Here is a 26540-nt window from a genome sequence, read left to right on the forward strand (position 1 = left end):
AGCAGCCCACCTTGGACGACTTCGCCAAGACGTCCCCTGGTCCGGAAAATTCCAAGAGTAAGGATAAGTCGCCTACAGGCGGCATGCCTGCGACGGGTACTAACCAAGAGGTCCTGGCTGCGATTGCAGACTTGAAGGCGACCTGGGAAGCAAAGCTTGAACTGGCCGTAACTGAGCTGAAAATGGCATTGGATCTTAAGGTCGGTGAGGTGCAGGAGGAGGTGAATTTACTCCGGCAGGACGTCAGGTCCTTGGCGGAGCGCACTGAGACCCTCGAGAAAGAGGTGAGCCCGAACACCATGGATTGTGCCTCCCATAAGGCTGAATTGCATGCCCTGGTGCAGAGTGGGCAACTTGAAGAACAGGGCGGAGAAGGCAGAAGGACACGCCCGACGTAACAACATTCGCATCGTGGGCTTGCCAGAAGGATCGGAGGGCCACGATCCTACGGAGTTCATCGAATCTATGCTGTTGCAGGAGATACCCGGAGGAGCCTTATCTCAAGGATTCGCGGTGGAACGTGCGCATAGAGCTCTAACAAGGAGGCCGCCGCCGGGAAACCCGCCTAGGCCAGTAATTGCCAAAATCCTTAATTACCGGGAGAGGATACTAGAACACTTCCGCAAGGGAGGAACGATTACACGAGGAGCGGCAAACATAACGGCCTACCTGGACTATACCCTGACTGTGCAGCGTAGCCGCATGAACTTTGGGACGGTAAAGCGGAGATTGAGAGAGGCGGGCCATAAATACATGTTGCTGTATCCAGCGAAATTGAAAGTTTTTCATAAACACAAAACATTGTTTTTTGAGACTCCGGAGGACGCCATGGGATGGCTCGACGCGCAGGGATGTCCCCAGGAGCCTGACATTCGGGCGGGAAGAGGAGATGGAGGAGATAAGTAGTGCATGAGGAGGGTGCTACAAGATGGCGCGGAATAGATCTCTGGTACTTGATTATAGTCATTTGCGCAGCCTTAGGCAGAGAAGGTCAGACTGCTGCACAAGATATTATGAGCACTGTGACTATTGCTGTATTTAGGGGAGCCTTGCAGAGCGGATCTCTTTACCCCACTTAGTAACTGTAGTTAAGCGGCCATTAGGGCGACTTCACTCTACTGAGCTCTGGGCATGGTTTGGTGCCTGAGTTCCGAGGATGGAGCTGGGCAGCAGTTGGGGTGTGTGGTGTTGGGGAAGGGATGGGTAGAGGGTGGGGAGGGAAGTGGGGAGTTTGGGGTGTGTATAGTTATGGGGAGTTCAAGTTTGTACAAGAGGCTACAAGAAAAAGCCAGAGGGCTGTATCTGTATCGCGTGGGCAGGTGGGATTTGCTGCACGGAAGGGGGGAGGATACTTATGAGCTATGGGGGATCTTAAGATCGTAACGTGGAATGTCAGGGGACTCAATAGTTACCTAAAGAGGAACAAGGTTATGATGTATTTGAAAAGACAGAAGATTGATATTGCACTGTTGCAAGAGACGCATCTGACTCGGCAGAAGTTGGAACTGGTGGGGAAGAAGTGGAGAGGTAATGTAGTGGGCTCTCCGTATTCTGCCTACGCTAGGGGAGTGTTGGTCTGGGTGGCACTGCACGTTCCGCTCCAACTTACACAAGAGGTGGTGGATACGGAGGGGAGGATGGTCATATTGAAGGCACTGGTGGAGAATAGGGAGGTGTGCATTGTAAATACGTATGCCCCCAATCAAAATACGGCGGCATATTTTAGGACTCTGTGTACCAACCTGGGTGCGTGTGTGGGTGGAGTGGTTATTTGGGGAGGGGATTTTAATTGCGTGCTGAACCCCAGGGTAGACAGATCCGATGATAAGATTGATAGGCCCACCCCAGCGGGCAGGGCATTGCAGACACTGCTCGATGACTTCGGGCTGGCAGATGTTTGGAGGCTGAAACATCCTAATGAGGAACAATACTCGCATTACTCAGCCCCGCAACAACTGCATACAAGACTTGATTATTTTTTTGCCACGCCAGATGTGGTGATAGAGACCACCCAAATAGACTACAAAGCGAGGGTCCTGTCAGACCACTCGCCTCTGGTCCTGGGTTGGCAGTACTGCCGCCCCAGAGCGCGGATACCGACGTGGCGCCTCCGGGCTGAGGCACTCAAGGATCTGGTCTTTAGAGAGGATATCAGGGATGAGATCACACATTATTTCGAGGAGAACGCTGGCAGTGTGGATTCGGCGGGCACGCTCTGGGAAGCCTTTAAGCCTGCAGGGTGGGGTCCTAATGGAGCTAGGGGAAGCTGAGGATGAACAGCGGTGTGCAGAACTTTGGGAAAGGCTCTGCAACCTTAACTATAAGAAGTATGTTGAGAGACAGCATGCAGGTGGGGAGAAAACGGGCCGTCTCTTGGCGTGGGTATACAAGAGCGAAACCCCTAGGCCCCCGATTAGGACGATAACCAGAGAGGATGGAGAGGTAGCAGACACCCAAGAAGGAGTCAATGAGGCATTCTTAGACTATTACAGGGCACTATATGAGGACAAAGGGGGTGCAACCTAGAGGAGATAAGAGAAACTTTAAGAGATATGGGATTACCTAAGATTAGTGCTGAAGAAAGAGAGGGGCTGGATGCACCGATTACTTTAGAGGAATTGGAGGAGGTGGTGAAGCAGCTGCCCACCAGTAAAACCCCGGGTGCAGATGGACTCCCTAGCGAATTTTATAAAGCATATAGAGAGGAGGTACTCCCCCCATGCTAGAAATGCTCAATAAATCGTTTGAGGTGGGCCGGCTGCCGGAATCGCTTAGAGAAGCGATAATAATACTGCTCCCTAAGCCCAACAAACCAGGGCATAGCTGCGGATCCTAAAGGCCCTTGTCAATGTTGAACCAGGACGGCAAGATATTGACGGCGGTCCTGGGCAATAGGTTGCGTAGAGTTATTAGTAAATTGATACATCCGGACCAGACAGGTTATGTCCCCAACAGAAATATAACCCACAACCATAGGGGACTCCACCGGGTAATTGAAAGGGGGAGCAAGAACGAGGGTGAAATGGCGGTTGTGCCCCTAGATGCAGTCAAAGCTGAGGTGGCCGGGGTTGCTGGAGGCCCTGAGAGAATACGGGATGGGGGCCGGCTATGTCAGGTGAGCGAAGTTGCTGTACAGTGAGCCGCTGGCTAGGGTACGTACAGGAGCGGTGATATCCGAGAGGTGGCAACTTAGCAGAGGCACCAGACAAGGGTGCCCCTGGTCCCCGATGTTATATATTCTGGCCCTGGAGCCCCTGGCAGTGTACCTTCGACAACAGCATGACATGATAAGCATTGAGGTATGGCGAGAGAAACACCTAATATCCCTGTATGCTGACGATTTGCTATTATATCTGAAATATCCGGAGGAAAATCTTTAATATATTCTGGAGGTAATGGAAAGGTATGCAGAATGGTCTGGCATAGCGGTGAACCCCCAAAAATCGAGCATGTTCCCATTGGGTAGCTACAGAGGAACCCCTCCGGAGCGGTTGCCAGTATTGTCGATACCATGGGCAGTTGGCTCCTTCCGCTACCTCGGAGTAGATGTGTATCACACGGTAGAGGAGGAACATTTGCATAACACTGAGGTGGCTGTGGAAAAAATCCGTATAAGTATGAAGTTTTGGAGAAGTTGCCGTTGGCGATGATGGGACGGGGGGCGATGCTCAAAATGGTGGTCCTACCTAGGCTCTTACATTTTTTCAGCAATATTCCGTACATGATACCTAAGAAGTTTTTTGCCAAGCTGAATAGTATGTGCAGAGACTTCCTATGGCATGGCACTCGGAATGGAGTGGCGCTATGGAAGTTGCAGAATTTCTATGAAAAAGGGGGCATTGAGCTGCCTAATTTTGAGGCCTATTATGTAGCTGGCCAGTTGCAATATGTGGTCAAATGGCTCTCTGATGAGGTAACTCCCGAATCTAGGCTGTTTGGACAGGACTGCACTCCATTTTACCTGAAGGAAATTATTTGGTTGCCTAGGTCTGAAATGAAGGAGCGCCTGGGTATGATGTTGCTTGGGTGGAAGATGTGGCGTAGAGTATGTCGAATGATGGCGGACCCGTACCCGTGTTCCCCGCAGGTGCCGCTAGTGGCCTTGGCACGGGAAGACAAATAACTAAGGATAATAATCAGGACCTATTGGGAGTTGGTCGGGCTGGTTACATTGGGGGATGTCTGGCAAGAGGGGGCCATTAAGGATTTTGAAGGACTAAGGGAAGAGGTGGGCTTGCATAGGGGCCAGTATGTCACATATCTAAGGCTGGTGCAGAATATTCGTAAAATCTGGCCTGAGACTGTATTGGCGGAGGAGCCAGACGCCACTATGGGGACAATATATGACATATCAGAAGGAGGGCATGAGATCTCTAGACTGTATGAGGTGGTGATGGCCCGGGTAGGGAAGGAATTGACACATTTGAGGCTGGATTGGGAAACAGAGGTGGGAGCACAGATGGAAGATGGGATGTGGGAGCGTGCTATGGGATACCACAAGAAGGTGTCCATAATGCCAGATTACAACAAATACAGTTGTACATAACGCACAGAGCTTACATGACCCCGATGAGAATATCGAAGTTTGTAAATGCGGGACGACAAGCGTGCCCAAAATGCGATAAGGAAGATGCTGATATGACACACGTTTTGGTCTTGCCCAGTGATTGAGATTTTCTGGGGAGAAGTGGCGCAAAAACTAGCGGACAAAGGGGTCAAGCTCACTATAGATACGGCCTGCCTCTTGGGGGGGGTTCCCAGACCACGGAAACTTAAACATGTTGGGAAATTGAAGGACTTGGCATATGTGCTCGCAAAACGAATGATTGCCATGGGCTGGAAGCAGTGCCATAAGCCATGGGTGGAGGTATGGTGGCGGGATTTGCAAAAATGGGCGGAGGCTGAAACGGTGGTATGGCAGGAGGCATGTAGCAAGTGTGGGGAAGAAGAAGTGAGTACCCTGCTAGCATGGAGAGTATTAATAGCAGGACTGTTTGGAACAATAACGGATTCTGCAGTCTCAGAAGAAGGTGATACCCTGCCACACGCAGCAGATACGGATTGAGAAGGACAAACAAGCTCTTGAGGGGGGAGGGATTGGGGGAGCAGTGGTCTTGACTAATTGATGTTCATGTGTTTTGTTGCAAATAACGCTGCTAGTTTGGTTTGTATTGTTTGTTTGTTTTAAAAATAATAAAAGCCGTTTAAAAAAAAATAACTAGATCTCTGGGGTGCTTAGCATCTTATTCGGATAAAAGAAGGTGATGAATGGAAAACAACCTTTAGAACACCCTTTGGCCATTTTGAATACTTGGTCATGCCCTTTGGACTTGCTAATGCCCCTGCAATTTTACAACGTTTCATGGATCAGGTTTTTTCTAACATGTAGTTCCTCTTCGTCATTGTATGCCTAGACGACATACTGATTTACTCCAAGGACCATCGGAAACACGAAGAACACGTAAGGGCAGTTTTACAACGTTTACGAGAACATAAGTTCCTGGCCAAATCTGAGAAATGTGTTTTCCATGTATCAACTGTTCACTACCTCGCATTCGTTCTTAGCCCAAAGGGGATCAGAATGGATTCTTCCAAGGTCGACTCCATTCTATCCTGGCCTGTTCCAACCACTGTAAAACAATACAAAGAATTTTGGTGGCCAAGAATGAAGGATGATATAAAGACCCATGTCCAGACTTGTGCAATCTGTAACCAGAATAAACATGATAATAAAAGACCAGCAGGTCTCCTCCACCAACCAGCACTACCATCAAGACCCTGGGAAATCATTGCCACGGATTTTATTGTGGAACTACCTTCTTCCAGAGGCCACGCAACTATAATGGTTCCAATTGATTTATTCACATATATGGCTCATTTTACACCTCTATACAAACTACCATCCTCATCTGAACTTGCTGGAATCTTCCAAGAACACATGTTCCGGCTTCATGGACTACCTTCCAAAATCATTTCTGACAGAGGGCCCCAGTACATATCCCAGTTTTGGAAACAGCTATGTCGGATATTAGGAATTCAATGTGCATTGTCTTCGGGCTATCATCCACAGACCAATGGAGCTACTGAACGAGTAAACCAAACCCTGGAACGGTATCTTCCCTGCATCGCCAGCAAAATCCAGGATGATTGGTCACTCTGGATACCTGTGGCCGAATTTGCATACAACAATTTGGATCATTCTGCTATCAAGACCAGCCCTTTCTTCTGTAGCCAAGGATTTCATCCTTCAGTCCTACCATCCGTTCTTCCACATCCTACCCCAGTTCCTGTGGTTGATTCCTGCATTGAAACACTAATCAATGTACACAAAGAAGCAAAGGAACACCTAGAAAAGGCCCAAAGAGACGTTAAACAATATGAAATAAGGGCTGGTCCTTCCTATTCAATAGGCGATAAGGTCTGGTCCTCAAAACTCCTTCCTCATCACCTATGACCAAATAAATTGGCTCCCAGATATTACGGACCTTTTTCTATAAAAGAAATAGTTAACCCAGTGCCTTTCGACTCCAACTACCAGAATCATTGAAAAGGATTAATCCGGTCTTCCACACTTCTCTGTTAAAACCATATATGCAGCCCTCTCGAACTGCTCCAAGATCTACCCCAGTGATTGTCGGTAACCAACTTGAATATGAGGTCTCTAGAATTCGTGACTCTAGGTACCGGCGTGGTCAACTGCAGTATTTGGTCGAGTGGAAAGGGTATCCTCCCAGTGAGCGCACTTGGGAACCCGTCTCAAACATGAATGCCCCCCGGCTGATACGAAGATATCACCTCATCCACCCAGGCAAACCTGGAGGTGCCGGGTTCCAGAGGAGGTAGACTGTCATGAACTGCTGATTACGTCCATTCTGGACATCGTGGTCCCTGACCCATAGAGGACTGAATTCCGTGATCCTTCCAACATGGCTGTTTGGTGCAGAACGCAGCTTGCCAGCATTTACGTGCTACGTTCAACTTCTCACAAAACAGTCACGCCCCTGCGGCTCTGCGTGTCTCAATGTTACCGCTCTGTGTAGTCAGACGTGTGTCGCCGGAGTTTGCTCGGGGCTTCCTTCTAAGTCCCGTTTTCCAATTCCTTGAATCCACCTCCTCTTCTATTCCCTTCCTCAAACTTACCCTCTCGGGCTTTCCTCCTGGATCTTTTCCTGTGCTCGGGTCACGACTTTCCATGCACCCGAGTTCGGACATTGTTTCCTTCCTGGTTCCCAGTCCTGGATACCTGAACGCTACTTGGCATAGGACTGCTATCCTCACACTGGAATCCGAAGACCTGCACACAGGCCTGTACAAATCCCGGACCATGCGAAAGAAAACGTCCAAGAAAGTCGCAAGCAAGGAGAAACAGGTGAGAAGGGAGGAGACTTGTGACAAATAGGCGCTCCCAGTTCCCCCCTCTCGAGGGTTTATTGATTTTTTCAATACCAAAAAAATTTGATGGAGTCAATTAGTTCTTCTGAATGCATGCTAAAGAAGTGGTGTGCCAGTGGCGAGGTCATGTCTTGATTTTTCACAGCACGAATATATTCTGTTATTCTCTGTTTCAATTTTCTGATAGTGCTTCTGACAAAGTTTCTGGCAAGAACAGGTTATGCCATACACTATAAATTTCGAGTTGCAATTAATGAAGTCATGGATGGTGTGATTTTTGCCATTTGGTAATTTTATGGTTTTCTTGTTATCAGAGGAAAATTGACATATGTTGCATGCCCCACATTTAAAGTTGCCTTTGAGCTTTTCTGTGTTCCAAAGTTGAGGTAGGCCTTGTTCTTTGGTATTTTGTTGAAAATGAGAGGGACAGAGAATGTTCTTCAGGTTGGGTGCTCTCCTGAATGTAAGGTTGGGTTTTTCTGTTAGGTAATATAATAGGTCTTCTTCGGCTTTAAGGATATCCCAATGTCGTGAGAGAATTTTCCTTAGGGAGGCGGCTTCACTACTGAAGGTTGTTATAAATCTTGGCTGAGAGGATTTAGGTTCCTGATTGAATGGCTTGATGAGGAGTAAATTGGGTCTGGATCTGTAGGAGGTTTTGACATGAGCCTTTGAGTAGTTGTTTCTTGAACCTCTTATTTTGAATGTGTGTTCCGCCTCTGAGGCATGTTTAGTGAATTCAGATTCAAGCGTGCAGTTTCTTTTGATTCTGAGAAATTCTCCAAATGGTATATTGTTGATAATGTGTGACGGGTGGTTGCCGTTGGCATGAAGAATGATGTTTCCAGCAGTGGGTTTGACGAATAAGGTTGTATAGATTTGATTGTTTTGTATATAGAGCTCCAAGTCCAAGAATTGAATTTTGGTAGTACTTTCATTCATTGTCAGTTTCAAGTTATAGTTTTTGTTGAGATATTGATGGTATTCCTCCAGTTGATCACGTGTACCATTCCATATTACCAAAATATCGTCAATGTAGCATCCCCAGTATACTACACAATTGTGGTGAGTAAAGAGGTTATGTTTCCAGGCATAGTAGATTTCATAGTGTCCCATGTAGATAATTGCATATAAGTGCAAATTTGGCCCCCATTGCTGTGCCCTGGGTCTGCCTTTAAATTTGATTGTTGAAGGTGAAGATATTGTTATTCAAAGTAAAATTAAGCATTACATTCTGTTGGTGGTATGAGATTGATCTGGTTTTGAGGAAATGAGTTGTTTCCATTCCTTTGTTGTGGAGTATACTGGTGTACAGAGATGTGACATCAAAGGTTACCAAGTGAAAGTTTGGTTCCCAGTTGACTGATGTGAGCTGTTGGATCACAAGTTTTGTGTCTTGGATGAATGATGCCATGCTCTTAGCCAGTGGTTGTAGATGTGTGTCTATGAATGCTGAGATTGGTTCAGTTAGTGAGCCGATTCCATTGATTATAGGCCTGGTTGGTGGTAATTTTTTGAAAGGCTTGTGAATTTTAGGAATAAAGTAGATGGCACCCAGTACTGGAAATGGTGTAGTCATGAACTCATTATCGTCCTCTGTTAGCAGGCCCATCTCTAGCCATTGGTTGTTAAGGGTTTGCCATTCTTTTCCGAGGTCCGGTAGTGGGTTGCTGATTAGTTTTGTGTAACATTGAGTATCTGATAGGTGAATTGATACCATTTGTAAGTAGTCTTCTGTATTGATCAGAACAATTTTGCCCCCTTTGTCTGCTTGTTTGATTGTTATGCCAGGGTTATTTTTTAAATGTCCGATTGCCTTGTTTTCCTTAAGAGACAAGTTCAGGTGTTCTTTGGATGGTCTGAAACCTTGGAAATAGTTCTTTCGGAGGTCATTTGTCACTAGTTGTTGGAAGATATCTATTACATTGTCTGCGGAGAAGAAGGGATTGAATTTTGATTTAGGTTTGAGATGGGTGGGTGGAGTAAGGTACAGTGAAATATTCATTTCTTAAACAAATGTGGGTATGATATGAATATCCTTGGTCTCTTCAATGTTCATGAGACTGATGGTGCTTTCTACAAGTTGTTCTGAAAGTAGTGAGGGTATTTCTTTTACTGGGGTTTCTCGTTTCTTAAATGGTTAATTGAAGTATTTTTTCATTTTAAGCACTCTACACAATTTGTAGAGATGCAGATTGACTTCAAATAAATCCAGTTGGTTAGTCGGGCAAAAGGCAAGTCCTTTGTTCAAGGCTGTGATATGATCATTTAAGAGTAGAATATTACTGAGATTAACCACTAGGTCTTCCTGTTTAAGTTTAAAGGTAATCTTTGTTATTAGCCTATGGACCATCACCTTGTATCGTATTTACTAGTAGAAACGACCTAATTACAGTGTTTCTCTTTTTTCGTATTTATACAGCCTGCGCTACGCTTACCCTTCCGTAAGCAGAAGCTACATTACCCCATCCACACCAATATCCAAATGATAAAAACCAAGGAGATTTTTCAAGCCAACAGGATTATTAACCCTGTTACCCTATAGGTAAGTGTGACCGTGACATGGGCCACCTATAACCGAAACATGAACTAGCACACTCTGGCACCCAAAGCTCAATTTGAATTTTAATCACTGCCTCTACCATAAAGCATGCCACACCAGCAACCGCTTTATCTATTGACCCTTCTAGCAACTTTGTCATACAACTATTGTGCTACTAACACTGCATGTTAGCACTATCTGTAATGTATTTTAATCCTCTCTCACTATTAACCAGCCTCTCTCCAGCTAACACCCTAGTTTAAAAACTCAAGCAACCTCATGTATTTTCATTCCTGACTCACAAGCATGAGTATGTAAAATCTGTTCTCTTATCAAATTGCCTCTTAACAACACAACCAAACCTCACTCTAACAACCTCTCTCTTGCCAATCCTACAGACAAACCTCCTGAGGAACCAATATCAACATATCGGAGAAACACGTGGCGAGGGAAAGTGTACATAAGCCAACTTTGTACACCACACAGCTCATTAAGAAAAACAAACCACGGACCCCAGAATATACACACATTTTCAATACTCAAGGATATCAAACTGTGGAAACCACGAAGTAGCACAAAACTCACCATAAGAAATGTACATGGACCGAAAGGATCCAAATTATTCAGGAACTTATGGACTTTAAAGATGAAGCCCTTAGTGTACAAGCAATACCAAGGGATAAGGAAATCATGAAAAACATTACTAACCAAGTGGCACAAAACTCATCATAAGAAATTTACAGGGACCCAAAGGATCCAAACAACACCCTTATTGTGCAACTAACATAAAGGGCAACTTATACGTTCAAACCCTACTTTGAAACCTTTTTCCCTTCTGTGAATAAACATTAGGGTTCACTTCCCTTACTGTGAAATCAACACTAAGGGCAACCGAACTTTCTAATCCCCAATTTGAGACTTCTTCCCTTCTGTGAATTAACACTGGTGATCCTAACCAAACTGTTACTCCTTAACAAAGTCCTACTTTTTCTTTAATATTGAATTATCAATAAAGACATTTTTTTGTAAGAACTTCCATGCTTTTGTTTTATATACCTTTTGATTACTTTGAGTCTGATGGCGCATTAGGTAATGTCCCAAGTTAGCAGAGTATCTCAGGCCCATCAAAACTCCAGAGTGCACAAACGAAAGACTCAGCCATGTGGTAAAATGTACTGGGCCTCATTACGACCCTGGCGGAAATCGAAAAACGATGGCGGAAATGCAATACCGCCATCGAATAGCGCTCGGTGCGACTATGACCCGTCACCGCAAAGTACGAAGCCATTAGCGACACCGTAGTGAACGCCAACGCTAATTGCACCAAGTACGCGCGCGCGCGCCATGCCAAACCGTAAATACCACCATGGCGCAAGGGTACGCGAATTCCGACCCTAGCGGACATGTACCTAACGCCATCAAGCACGGCGGAAAGTACCATTCCGCCATGGTGAGAAGTACGGCATCGCGAATCAACCGTAAACGGCCCCACTGAGTGCCTGCACACCGCTCCCTGCCCACAAAGTACAACTCCCCGTAGGTGCAATGAAGTCACAATGCAACCAGTGAAATGCACAAGTCACCCATGCATGCCAACGAACAAAAGATACACAAGAGGGGCCAATGGGAGCTGCAGGGCACAGATGGCACGAATACAGAAGCCATTCCAATGGACATGACCACAGTCCCCCCCCCAAGAAACGCACGCAAACACAGGCACCTGTGACCAGCAATATTCCGAAAATCACATCATTCCACCAGTCCACCTGGCTGACCGGCATCTGTCACACAAAACCCAATCCCCCGCCCCTGAGCATGACAACATTCAAACAGTCATATTGGCAGCCCCCATCCCTGACCTCACTGGGCTACGTAGGCAAACGCGCCCAGCACAGTACCACGCAACTAAACTCCGAAGCTGGAACCCAATGCAGGTCTCCTCACAAAACATCGCTCCCCAAATAGGAATATGCCACATCACTCGCAAAGAAGAACGCTACACGGCCCATATCAGAATAGAAATTTAATGCACACCAAAATCACCAAGCCCATACAGCCATTAGGCCATGAACTCCAAAACACATTTCACCATTGTGGGCTGCATCCGCAAGAAATGACCAGCTACTACTTGTGTGACGCCCTGTTCCATCATGGTACACAGAGCCACATTCACGTACGAAAAGGCAACATGGAAGCGCACAGAACCGCAGGGCCGTCCCAATGGGGAGGCACTAGTCCAGCTGAAAGGCCGAAATGTTGCTCCGAGCCACTAGTACTGCGTAAGGGCATGTGGCCCATTGGCGATCGTCCCATAAGATCGTAATGCTGCTCCACTGATTAACACGAAGCAGCAGGTGTCGGGAGTAAAAGCCATCTGCAGGAGTGGCATACAGATGGCAGTGGCAAAAGGGGAGGAGATACCGGTCAACCAAAAGAAAAGAAAAAGAACAGAATGGCCATCAGAACTACATTCCAACAACTCACTCCAATGATCACACTAAATCCACAGCCATATGCATGCTAGCCCACTCCAAAGGATCATCACCACCCCAAAACCACTTGCGACTCATAACCATCTATATCGAGGTGCAAGCACCATCACAAACGAGTGTACCCGTGCATGCGTCTGTTAAAACAGAATCCATCAGATGGGATTGGTAACGTGCATGGACACAAGTGTCTGAAGGCGCGTCGAGACAGGGAGGGCTCAACAAGGCCAGATAGACGATGGTCCCACTATGGCAGCCCTGCATCACATAGCGCAGGGCAGGCGGATAGATTCCAAGAAGCCCTGTACATGGCAAACTCTGTATCAAATCATCTGCCCATGCATCCATTCATCATTCCCTCATCCCGGGATAAAAACGCCTGGATATTTACTCACATAACATTAGACATATCCATTGAGTCTGTGCGTTATGCAGCCTGCAAAATCCACAGTGCCCCAGCCCGTAATTCCAGTGTTGTGAAGTAACATGTATTTGGGAACGTCCGGCCTCATCGCCCACGTCGCTATTGCGCATCCCAAACTATTCATATCAATCATTGCATCCTCGCCATGGCCCCTGTCTCAAGGACATTGAACAATAGAACGTTATATTTGCAGTCAGACCTGTGGGCATCTCCTCGCCGCTAGCTGAAAACCGAAAGCGCCGCCCTTCGAATTCCTCATTTGCAACATCACGTCGAAAAGGCATCTGTGGCCGTTTGAAATCACAAATTAATCCATCTAGTGCGGCTGTGTGTGAAAATGGCAACTGCCTTCACCCACAAATGGGACGCCCCGCCCGTCGTTGCAACTCGGTACAGTGATGCATGAGGGCCCACCGTTACTCGAGTACTACGTTCCACTGACCCTTCACAAGTCTGTTCGCGACTGCAAAGATTGTATGTGAAACAATGGGACCACAGCCGAATGTACATATCAACAAATGTTACACGGCCATCGGGTACAAATACATGATTGCTATAGCAAGATGCCATTACTCGAATTGCAGCGTTGTGTGCGGGACGTGCTCGGCCAAAGGGGAGAGCAGCTTGCACAGGTGGAATGAATCACCACAGGTGGAGGCCATACAGCCTGAAGACACATAAATTGCACACCCAGTCTCCTCCCACAACCACACCCACTCCGAAATGCTACCGGCAGGACTCGCGATGTTGGCCCTGGGGGACCTGATAGCACTGCAAGTACTCCAACTCCAAGAAGAAGACGAACACCAACTACAACCGGCCGCACGGAGGGGACGCAGGAGGAGGAGGAGGCCAAGGCAGGGCCAGCAAGGGCCGCCAGCACAGCCACTACCACCACGCAGGCAGCCCGCAATCCCACGCCTCCGAGCTCATCCGTTCAACCTCACTGATGAGCAGATCCACACCCTCTACCGTTTGGACCGGGACACCATAACCGCCATTGTGGACATGACACAGGCTGACCTTGTCAGCATGATAGATAGCCCAACCGCCATCCCACCCCTACTGAAGGTGGTGTCTGTACTACACTTCCTGGCCACAGGCACCTACCAGCACACAGTCGGACAGTTGCATGGCATTTCTCAGCCACTGTTCTCACGGACACTATTGCAAGTGCTCGATGCCCTCCTGCAGCACGCAGACGACTACATCTCTCTACCACGCTCGGAGCAGGAAATTACCAACACAAAAGTGGGATTCCATGCACTTGCCGGCATACCGGGTTGCATTGGTGCCATCGACTGCACCCATGTGGAATTGGTCGTCCCACATGCCATGGAGGCCCAGTACCGCAACCGAAAACAATTTCATTCCCTGAATGTACAAATGGTGTGTGACTCCAACAGGATCATTACACATTGTTGTGCCCGATTCCCTGGATCAACCCATGATTCTATGGTCTTGAGGAACTCTACAATACCACGCTACATGGAGCGACACGCAGGGAACAGATCCTGGCTAATCGGTGAGTCTCATTACATGCATGATAATGTGGGGTATGTGATTCGGCAATGACCTGGCAGGAAGGGGGTGGGGGGGTGCGTACGTAGCAATGGCATTCCACATCATACGTTTATCGTCCACATACAGGTGATGCTGGATATCCACTGAAGAGATGGCTCCTCACACCAGTCCGGAACCCACGGGACCAGCATGAGGAGGACTACAACCATGCCCACTCACGTACCCGTGTAGTCATTGAACAGGCATTCGGCCTACTGAAGACTTGTTTCCGCTGCCTCAGCAGGTCTGGCGGGGCACTCCTGTACCGCCATGTGAAGGTTGCAAAGATGGTCATGGCATGTGTCATGCTCCACAACATGTGCGTACGTAGAAATGTGCCCATGCCCCCTGACGCAGAACTGCAAGCACCTGATGATGGTCATGATGAGGGTGGGGATGTGGCAGCACCTCAAGGAGTCTGCGAGGCACAGGAGGGCCGTGACATTCGTCAGCATCTCATTGATGCATGCTTCTAGCACTCACGCCTGGTGGCTGATACATGGACACGGTACTCGTGGCACTGTGTGTGTCTGGTACATGCACAATATGGACTGTACGCCTATGATGGCCTACTACACAAAGATAATTGTCCACACATCTCATTGGTTGTTCGTGCACTGTTTATGGCATATGTGATATCATGTTGAACACCCTATCGACCCGCCACCCAAGTGAGCCCAAAACACCCCCTCCACCCTCCTACCTCCCCCCCGAACACCAGTGTCCAGAGATGCTCATTGTCAGTGGGCAGTCGCTATTGCAAGCCCCCTCTGCGGGTATCAGGGGCACCCCTGCCTGTGGAGCGCAGGTTCCTCCCGGATCTACGTTGGGGGCTGCCCTGGACGGAACTTGCAATGGATGATGTCTCTGCCTGCTCACGTCCATGCATGTCCCTAAGGGTTTGTGAGAGCTCAGTGAGCACACGGCGCACTGCGGCAAGTTCGGCACATACGTCTTTGGACGTCGCATGCAGTTCCCCCCTCAGGCTCTCGGTGCTTCTCTCCATTTGGACTCTCAGGCTCTCGGTGCTACTCTCCATTTGGACTCTCAGGCTATCGGTGCTACTCTCCATTTGGACTCTCAGGCTCTCGGTGCTACTCTCCATTTGTGCCCTTAGTGTCTCTGTACTCCTCTCCATTTCTGCCCTAAGTGTCTCAGTTGATGGTTCTATGTCTGCCTTAGTGCCCCCACATTCATCGGCATGGTCCTTGAGGAGCGTGGCCAGTTGCTGCTGTTGCACGATTAACTGGTCGAGGGACTGTTGCCTCTGCTGGGCCATGGCCATTTGCGGGGGTGTCACAGAGGGGCTGGTGACCTCATGTTGCCTTGCCACAGGGCTTGTGGGGGATGGCCAGTCGTCGTCTTGTGGGTGCCCCTGCGTGGTATCCTCATGTTGTACGGGATGGGACAGACAGGGGGATTGGGACAGGTCATGGATGGATCTGACTTCGACATTCCCGTCTTCTGTGTCGGAGCATGCTGCCATCAATGGGGTGTCACCTATGGTGCTGCTGCCACCAGAGGCAGTGCCTTCTGTGGCATCCGTTGGGGGGACCTGTGGTGGTGGTGTTGTGGGCATGCTGGCTGCTGGGGTGCCTGTTGATGTTCCCTCCTCTGTGCTGCCACCTGATTTGTGCTGCTGCCGTGTCTTGATGCGTGCAGCTGAGGTGGAGGGTCTTTGGCCGTTGGTCTTGGCCCTCTTTGCAGGTGTGCTGGTAGGGGTGTCCTGATGCTCGTCGTTTGGATCGGACCCTGTGGTGGAGTAAAGGAGGGCGAGGGTTAATAATGGGTCTGTGGGAATTGGAATGGCATTGTATCACATGCATTGGGGTGGTACCTGAGGGTGATTTGGGTCGGGGCCTTGGAGGTGCTTTCATTTGTGTGTGGAGTGAGGGTGCAGTTGTTTGGCAGCCTGCAGTTAGGGTGTGCCTGCTGCACGTGTAGTGGGTGTTTTAGGGGTTTTTAATTATTTATGTATTTATTGTGAGTTTTAAAGTGCGCTATCAGGCCGATGTGTGTGGACGTTCTCCTGGACATGTGTTTCTGTTGCACTATGTGGACACATGGTACTTCACATGATTGGACATTGTGGATTTAGCATTGTTTTATTTGGCCCACCTACCTGAATCTTCGGATGTCTGCACTCCTTTCTCCATCCCTCCGACTCCCTCTATGGTCTCCATTCCAATGGTGGAGGCACAGATTTCTTCCCAGGGGGTCAACTTGATGGGTGATTCAGGACCTCCCCCGGTGGCTGTGGCAATGTTGCGGTTGGCAGACAGTATGCTACGGACGCGTATCCGCAGGTCGTCCCATCGCTTTCTGCATTGCTGTGGGTTGCGGTCCCCACCGCACTTACCCGCTGTGCCACCAGGGCCCATATGGCCTTCTTGTTCGCAAGTGCCGTCCTGGTCATTTGCGTGGAGAAGACGACGGCAGCATTCTCCTGGAGGGTCTCTGTTAGCACGGTGAGTTCCTCACGGGAGAAGTGGACCCGCCGCTTGCGGTCGCACGCTTTCTTCGCTACTTTTCCCATTTTTCTCGGTTTCGCTAGGGTGGATGACGGGTTGGGGTGTGTCTCGGGGTAGTGTTTTTAGTGGTTGTGTGGATTTTGTGGTTTTATAGGTGTACGGCGGGATGTTTCCCGTTCCGGGCCCATGTTTTTACTTCCGTTTCCGTATATTTACGGTCACCGTACTTTCCGGTTGGCGCTCACTGCGGTGTCCGCTGAGATGGGTGGCGGTATTGCACCTAGGGCGCCGTACGGTGGCGGCCGTTTTGGGGTCATTTCCGCCATCGCGGACTTTGCACTTCCGCCATGGCGTGGTGCTCGTGCCCGATGGGTCGGAATGGGCCGCACTTTGCTCCTTCGTGCAATGGCGGAAACGCTATTTACGCTGTGGCGGTCCGGTCAGTCGCTTTCCGCCAGGGTCGTAATGAGGGCCACTGTCTTTATTTTTCCATCAGTAAGGGATCATATAGGAAAAGACAATTCTTCAGTAACCTCAGCTTCTGAATTTGCATCACACATATTCATGTCTGAGTGACATCACGAAATCCAATCCACCCAAAAACCTATGAGGTATCCCTGTTGGTCAGTTCAGGTCGACCACCTATATATGTGCTATATGCTATTGATCTGATTGCCATTTCAGGTAGCTCCACCTGAGACTATTCCCGAAAATTGCAAACTACATTGTTGTAGGAAGACCATTGGCCGGTGCAACATTTTATACCACCTTACAAATGGAACTTCGGTATTGGCTAGAGCGGGTTATCCCAGGCCTGGGACACTTTCTGGTCACAGAGCCCAGCATACCTTTATAAGGTGTTTGGAGGGCCTGTGGAGTGCTGTGTGCTCCATATTGCTGCTACTGGTCTGATCACCTAGCCTGAGAGAGTGCCTGCAGGTTGCAGTTTTGTTGGGCAACACCTCTATCATTTCATTTTGCTTCGTTGGGAACAGCTTCTCTTCCCACCATGAGTAAATGGGCATTGTCTTGTTCTGCTGGGTCACGCGGGAAGGACCGCAAAACAGAACTCTTCTGTCTGCAATTATGAGGATTTTATGAATTTTTGCAGGTGGCTTGCTGCCTCAGTAACGAGGAATTTTCCACCTGCCCTTGTCCTTGGCTGGGAACACCAGCTTTGCACCTCGTGCTGCAAGGACCGTGTCTCTCCTTCCATGCATACGAGGCCTGTGTTTCCAGACTCATTCACTCCAGTCACCCAATAGATTCCCTATGTGTTTTCATGGCTTCTTATGGTTAGCTGCAATAAAGCATATGCAAGCTTGGCCCACGTAGATTCTGCGTTTTGCAGTTTCGTGTTGGAGAAAGAGAAGAAAGGTTCTTAGCATTATGTGAATGTATCAGTCTTCTACCTACAGGAGTCACAAGCATGTTTTTCATGTCAACAAGCAATAAACTAGTGTATGTCTGTAACTTCATCCACAAGTGCAGATTTTCTTCATGACTAATGCTGCTATAGTGGAATGTCTCTAATGACATCATCAATGCTTGGCTTTTCTGTCAGTCGACCTGGTCCATTGATGAGGCCTCTGCCCCTTCAAAACCATCAACTAGATACGGTTTAAATGGCTGTCTAGAAAATATCTCTCATATCTGTGATACATTGGTGCATTTGATGACTGGCCAAACGAGTTACACCATTCATTCTTCGGGTTGACAGTCGCATGGGGGCATCAGGGCCATTCCCAGGACCCTCTCTTCAATCCCCCCTCTGGTGGACCTGTCGACCACTCCTCCAACCTTGTTCACCTTCAACTTCGGGAGCCATATCTTTGTCACTCCCCCTAGGTGTCCATAGAATCTTGCATGATCATCCAAACTCCATGTCACTTAACTGCAGTCTCTTCCAGGGTTGCACCAAACCCATTTCCCCAATAATCTTTGGTGTCATAGGGATACTCGAACAATACTCCGGCTGGAAACATAGGAGTCTGTTATCTGGGCCCTCAGTGTATCTCGAGCTTTTATTATCTTGTCTTCCGAGTCTATGTCTACCAATACCTTCATCCCTACAGTTGTTTCAGTTGTCTTTCTGCATTGTGTGATGAATATCCTGATGACACAAAGCTGCAGCACTAGTATTAGTATTGCTGACTAACACCTTCAGCCCTTTGGCCATCCATGTTGGTATCCATGAGAAGATGTCAGCCAACTTTCATTCTTTCCTGCAGCAGTTGTATCTGCCTGCATTTTAGCATGCATCTCTGATAACCTGGTAACCGCCTCAGTGAGTGTCCCATTGTCTTCGTCATTTGGTGGAACGAATATACAGCAAGAGGAATCGATCATGGCGCAAACTCCTCTCTCTATTACTGTTTGTAAATCTAAACCATATCTATTCTGTAGCGCCATTAACCTCACTGCTCGGAGCTCTTTTTTGATTGCATTGAACACCTTGATGGTCGAATGTATTGTCTACATCAGCTCCCACCTCGTGATCTGGAGCCATTTTGCATTTGTGCTGGCCTGTACTGCTGGAATGATGGATGCAACAAATATTTCTGTTCTGCTAAACAGTCTCAGGTGGTTTTGCATCCAGTGACTCTTACATTTTCGATGATGCATAATTTCGCCTCTTCACTTTGTTCAGTTCTGCAGACCTCTATTTTCTCCTGCTAGAGTCCATCTTGGGGAATCCATCTACTTTGATAATTCTGGGGTACTACCAGTGCTGGTGTGTTGAGGTGCATCAGTGAGCATGTCCCTCCCCAGTTGGGTGGCAGTTTCACGTATGCCTTTGATCCGCAGGCCCAATATTGATCCAATGCAGCTGTTACAATCTTCATACCTGGAACTTTTACTGTCTGCTTACATTCCTTGTTTTCTCCAACCTTTAATGGACCATCATTCTGGAAACATAATGCTGCTCCTTTGATCGTTATTATGGCCATTGGTCCAGCTTCATTCTCTAGCCATGTCAGTAACTTTGCACTTGCTTCCCTTTCTTTTAGACATTTGTTGTTTTCTTCTTGTACCATTCAACTGGAACTGTTAGGAGCGCATGTGCCTTGCTCCCAATCCACTCCTTATTTCCATCCGTCAGCTGTCTATACTTGTCCATACACCAGCATCTGTGGTCTTTCCCAGCATCCCAATTCTCCCATCTCCACTGATCCTGGGACATCGTAACTCCTTTAGTGTCACTGCCCTTTTTCTACCTTTTGTGGACCTTTGGTTATGTATTCTATGGCCTGATCTTTTTTCCAGTAATCATCCATCATGTCTAGGGTCTTTATATAGTTGTCTTCATATGGAAAAGTATTTTTGGAGATCTATCTTAAGGTAGCTCTTTTCCTTTGAAATCTTCCCCTTGTGCTGCACAACGATAAATACATGAGGCATTGGGCCCTTGCTGCTGGGATTTCAGTTTCCGCCAACGTTCTGGAGGCACTCATGGCGTAGGGGATGAGAGAGCAGACATAACTCTCTCAAGTGGTTTGTTAACTTACTTTGGTCATGTGCTTATACCACATGGTAATAGATACCCGGCCCAAATCAGTTAGATATGACTCAACCCCTCCTAAATCTATGTCTGCACTGTGCATACTTCTTATTACTGGTTTGGCAGCGCTTATTGCCTGACCTGATATGGTGGCCATACCTGCTTGAATTGGGGTTATGTTAGTAGGGGTCAACACTTGTGCATCTACAAAAAATAGTCTCCGTAAAAGAATGTGAGTAAAGAGGTAGAGACAACAGAAGGCACAAAATATCAGGATTACACTTTTAATATTGGTACCCATCACTTACACCTCTTAGGACTGTTGTGTAGCTCCAAAGGTGATGAAGATTGCACCTGAAATTAATCTAAAATGCATAATTACATTGTTAATATAAGTTAGTTCAAGCTCCATGGGTGTAGTATTGTGCGAGTAAATGAAGCACTTCCAAGACAGATGGATTTCCATTACAAAGTCGTGGGTATGTTTGGGACAAATAACAAAAAGCATGAAAAAATAAACTAAGAGGCAGTCTTCTCTCTTGTTCAGACCGTACGATGAATTGGACGAAGTGATCCTGAAAAGTTGAGGGCCTAGGATACTGGGAAATCATGGGACAAAGAAACACCAGTCGCCACTTTCACAATGAATAGCTATGTGTAAGAAAAAAGACAGTGTGCCTAGTCTGGATGTATGGAAAGTCCTTGTCCTATTTCTTTTGCTTTACAGCACATTATTCTTGGTTGAAAGTCTTCTGCCTGGTTTTGTCTTGGTCTGGTATTTTGTTCTTGTTTGAATCACCCCCTTCTTATTCACAGCTGGAAGAGACCTCTACCCGACAGGTTTTCACGTCTCCGATGTAGTTCCAGGCTGTTTCCCCCCTCTGATCTTTACTGCACGATCGTTTTTTTTCTTCAGGGTATAGTGGCTACTAAACATGGTCTTAAACTAGGTACGTGTGAAGTTCCTCAACAGCACAGAATCCCCCGGGTAAAGCTGGGGTGGTTTTAGGCGATCTTCGTTCTTCTTTGACCTCTCATGCCTTGCCTGCAGTTGGCAAGAACTAAAAGACACAATAGCCATCAAAGAAGCTGGATAATCATACATTTCTTTTCCAAGTGCATCAGATACAGGAATGGCATCCGTTGATGCCCTAGTGGGAGGAGCCAGGGGTAGTCGCATGCACCATTTGGCCACCACCTTGTGTGGCATTAAATGGTGGTCGGACCCAGGCTGGTTGCCAAATGCGAATAATGCTAAGGGCAGACAATGTAACCAACTTTTTTTCAACCTTGATTTTATTTTGGCTGCTTTTTCCTTTAGCAGCTTTTTGAGGCTTTCACACAGCCCATTCACTTGTGGGTGATAAGCACAGGAAAACTTCTGCTGGATCCCCAGTAAAGTCGTTATGTGCTGAAATACTTCTTTTACAAAGTGCGGGCCATTGTCAGACCGCAGGACCTCCCACTCGCCCCAGGATTGGAAAACATCCCTAACCAGGAATTTCACTGCTCTAAGGGCATCAGGGTGTTGTAAGGAAGGCATAGTATTAAACAGTTCGAGCTTCACACACACTCAGGCTTTGGCAGAAGGCCACGACACTTATGCTTTGAACTGTATCTTCATGGCAGAGAAGCCAATTTCCCAATAACAGTCTCTTACTGAAGGGGCCCTGTTGTAACAAACAAGCAACAAAATTCCTTTCTTATCAGGATTTTTACATGCACAAGTTCTCACTTCCAGTGTTCACCATGGATCTCCCTCGTTCAGGCGCAGATCCCTTTATCACAATGTTCACAACTCGTTCGGGCTTCGACCAGGGATCTCCCACGTTCGGACTCGCATCCCTTTATCATTCGGGCTCAGACCATGTAATCTCACTTTCTACGTTTTCCTCTCGATATCAAAAATCCAAGACTTTCGAATGTGCGATGGGTTTTGCTTAAACCATTGCAGGACCACTTTAGATTCACTTCAGACAATATTCTTGCCAATCTTCTACTTTCGTTTCTGACAATTCTTGGCTGGATATCATAGGTTATTTATAACGCCTTTCATACCCAGAGGTTTCTAAGCGCAGACCCAGGGATCGAACCGGTGGTACTCCATGTCGTCTTGCTTCCAAGGAGAGCATGTTGCCCCTGAGCTATCCTCCCGAGACAAGATACCTAAAAGATCTTCGATTGAGCAGCCTTGTGGTGCCGGACCACTATCACTGGTATTGTATCTTTCTCCTTTAATGTTCAAACATTCATCAGCAATTAAGCTTTCCTCGTGTCTTTCATCACACGAGTTTCAATCGTCATTCTTGCGCTCTTTATATAATGTGGCTGCTTGAAACCTTGACTTCAACACAGACCGGTCTTTCATCTGTCTCCCCAACTCACCGGCTGTGTTGATCTCTCTGGCACTGCACAGAACCTGAAAAATATCATTCACATGCGTCAGGATTAAAAAGCAGACTCACGCAGAGAGGTTACCCCAGAAAAGCAATCAAAGATGCCAAGAAGAGAGTGGCCAACACCCCACGAAAAATAAGCTTAGAAACAAAAACCACGGAAAATATGGACCGTGTGGTATGTGTAACCACTTTCAGTCCTCTAAGCATCCTAATTCAAAAGACTCAAAAAACATTGGCACCTAGTGAAGCATCCAGGAACTCTGGACAAAATGCCATGTATCGCCATTAAAAAGAATAAGAACTTAAAATAATCTTTGGTGCATACCTTCACAGAACCAGTGGCATCTACCAACATCCTCTGGGGGCTACCTTCTATTCAGGGTCATTTTAAATGTGGCCATTGTGTAGCATGTGACCTTACAGTACAAACACGTACCTTTGAACTCAACAACATTAAGTGGAAATTCTAGGATCACACTAACTGCAACACCAAAATGGTCATCTACATCATTGAGTGCCAATGTGGGTTACTATATGTAGGGAAGACCATGAGAGCAGTGAAAACCAGGATTTCAGAACATTGTTCCTGCATCCGGAACATGGTACCGGATAAACCACTGGTGGACCACTTTACCTTGAAACAACACACTGATATAGACTTAAAATGGTTCGTCATACAAAAACTAAAACCCACCATAAGAGGGGGAGATATGGAACAAGTTACTTACCTGTAACTGTTGTTCTCCAGCATGGGTCTGGCATGGATTCACATGCTCATGAATATCCCCCGTCGTCAGGCGGCTGGGAATCCTCGGTAAAGAAAAATCAGTAGTAGTTTCGTTTCTGATCTGTCTTTCGTAGTAGTAACCAATCACTGATATCTGCGTCATACTGACCACAGCCAATGACTGCCATCTCCCTAAGCCCCGCCTCTGGCAGCCATCTTCAGATTTGGTAGCACGTGAAGTGGCAGTATGACCAAGTGAAGAGCCGCAGAGGGGTAGGCGGGAGGGTTCGCATGTGAATCCATGCCAGACCCATGCTGGAGAACAACAGTTAAAGGTAAGTAACTTGTTCCTTCTCCAGCATGGGGTCTGGCCTGGATTCACATGCTCATGAATAAAAGAATACATAGCAGTACACACATGCACAACCACGGGAGGTGGAAAAGGCTCAACATTAAGCATTACATCCAAAACTCAACATTAAGCATTCTTACCTCCTCACCTTAGGTGAACAGGTTGCGCTGCTTGGCCGACCCTGGACTCCTCCCTGGAATCCCGATCGACGCAGTAGAATTTCGTGAAGGTGTGCGTCGACCTCCACGTAGCAGCCCTGCAGATGTCCAGCAAGGGCAAATCAGATAGGAACGCCGTGGTAGCTGCGATCGCTCTGGTGGAATGGGCTCTCGGACGGCCAGGCAGCGGTCGGTTTGCCAACCGATGACAGTACATGATACAGCCGGAGAGCCATCTGGAAATGGAAGCCTTCGAGAGAGCCTTCCCCTGATTGACAGGTCCAAAGTTCACAAAAAGTTGTGACGTCTTCCGAAAACTCTTTGTGCGGTCCACGTAGAACTTCAGCGCTCTAGCCACATCCAGCGAGTGCAAAGTCCTTTCAGCCGGCGATGAAGGCGACGGGAAGAAAACAGGTAACACCAAGGTTTCGTTGAGGTGGAAGTCGGACGGCACCTTGGGCATTAAGGAGGGGTGCGTCTTGAGCACTACCTTCGTGTTGTGAAAAGTCAAGTACGGGGGCGTGCAGGAAAGGGCCTGGATCTCTCCCACCCATCGTGCGGAGGTGATGGCCACAAGAAACGCTGTTTTTCACGACAAGAACTTCAACGGAGCTGAGTGCAGAGGCTCGAACGGAGGTCCCATGAGCTTGGTCAGCACCACGTTGAGCTCCCACGCCGGGGCCGGGGCCTTCACCGGCGGGAACCATCTGAACAGTCCCTTCATGAATTCTTTCACCAGACGATGAGACCACAAAGACGTCCGTCCCGTGGTTCTGGTATATCGGGAGATCGCAGCAAGATGAATCTTGATGGAAGCGTGCGCCAGCCCAGCCTTGGCCAGCATCAGCAGGTACGGCAGTACTTGAGGAGCCGTAATCCGTAGAGGGTTAATCTTCTGTGCGTGGCACCAGACAGAGAACCTCTTCCATTTGTGTCTGTAGCATTTAAGAGTTGAGGACGCCCTGGCCTTTGCAAGAACCTCTCTGCAGTCGGCCGGTATGTCGTAACCTCCAAACTCTAACGCTGCAGGAGCCAGGCCTGCAAGTTCAGCGACTTCGGGTCGTGGTGGAGGATGGCGCCTCCTTCCCTGGAGAGAAGATCCACGTCCACTGGCAGCTTGATTGGCGGGGACTCTGACAATTCCAGAAGGTCCGGGAACCATATCTGCCTCGGCCACGCAGGTGCGACGAGGATCATCCTGCACCGTGACCTCTTGAGCTGATTTATGAGCCGGATCAGCAGCGGCAATGGAGGGAACGCATATAGGAACAGGCCCTCCCAGGGGAACGAGAAAGCATCGCCCATGCTCCTCGGCTGGGGAAACCTGCTGGCGAACCTCCGGAACTTGGAGTTTGTCGCCGTCGCGAACAGATCGATCTGGGGTGTGCCCCACCGTCGGAAGAGGCGGTCCACTAGATCCTGTCGCAGTTCCCACTCGTGGCACGAGCGCAGGTGTTTTTTTATCCCTGCCAGATGAAACGGCACCAGAAACATCCCTTTGGCGACGGCCCAATGCCACAGATCCTGAGCCTCCTTGGACAGGGCTGGGGATCTGGTATCGCCCTGCTTTCTGATGTAGAACATGGTGGTGGTGTTGTCGGTGAAGATCCTCATCACCTTGCCCTTGAGGGACGGAAGAAAGGACCTGAGGGCCCAAAACACTGCACGGAGTTCCAGGACGTTGATATGGAGGGACTTCTCCGTCAGCAGCCAAAGGCCCCTCGCGTGCAGATTTTCAGTGTGCGCTCCCCACCCTTCCAAGGAGGCATCCGTGGTCACTGTCTTCTGGTGGTCCGGGGTCTGGAAGTCCATGCCCGCCGTCAGATGCGCGCGGGTGACCCACCACCGGATCGCTCGTCAGTAGCTCTCGTCGAGTGTGATCCTGCCCTCAAAGCTGCCCGTCGTCTGGATCCAGCGAGCGTCCAGGAACTCCTTTAACGGGCGCATCCGAAGCCTGCACAGGCAGATGAGATAAATGCAAGAAGACATCATTCCGAGGAGGGACTTGATGGACCTCACCCTGGCCGCGTCCGCAACCAGCATCCGCTGCACCTTGCCCAAGATGGCCCTCGTCCTTTCCTCCGACGGAGAGGCCAGAAGTGCCACTGTGTCGAGCTTCGCTCCCAGAAACAGTGCGTCTTGAGCGGGCACCAGGTGGGACTTGGCGTAGTTTATGGAGAATCCCAGGTCCGTGAGTAGTTGGACGGTCCTCGCCGTGTGCTCCGCGGCGAGCTCCTTTGTCTTTGCTCGGATGAGCCAGTCGTCCAGGTAGGGGTAGACGTGGATCCCCTCCAGGCGCAGCCGCGCCGCCACCGGTGCGAGGCACTTGGTGAACACCCTAGGTGCCGACCTCAATCCGAAGGGAATGGCTCTGAACTGGTAGTGACGCCCTTGGACCACGAATCTGAGAAACTTTCAGTGTCCCTTTGGGATGGGGATATGGAAGTAGGCATCCTCCAAATCCAACGACAGGAAATCGCCCTCCTCCAGTTGACCCAGGACGTGCTGGAGGGTGACCATT

At 48.4% G+C, this 26540-nt stretch overlaps 1 long non-coding RNA gene across 1 annotated transcript; it reads left to right on the forward strand.

Annotated features, from left to right (window-relative positions):
• Positions 1–9825: 9825 nt before the first annotated feature.
• LOC138481617 (uncharacterized) lies at positions 9826–10966 on the forward strand. The gene is made up of 2 exons (XR_011274287.1): positions 9826–9937; positions 10333–10966. It is a non-coding gene; the product is annotated as an uncharacterized lncRNA (long non-coding RNA).
• Positions 10967–26540: the final 15574 nt, after the last annotated feature.

Source organism: Ambystoma mexicanum, chromosome 5p, assembly GCF_040938575.1.
Source record: "Ambystoma mexicanum isolate Mex_15411 chromosome 5p, UKY_AmexF1_1, whole genome shotgun sequence".
In the NCBI taxonomy this organism is placed as follows: Eukaryota; Metazoa; Chordata; class Amphibia; order Caudata; family Ambystomatidae; genus Ambystoma; species Ambystoma mexicanum.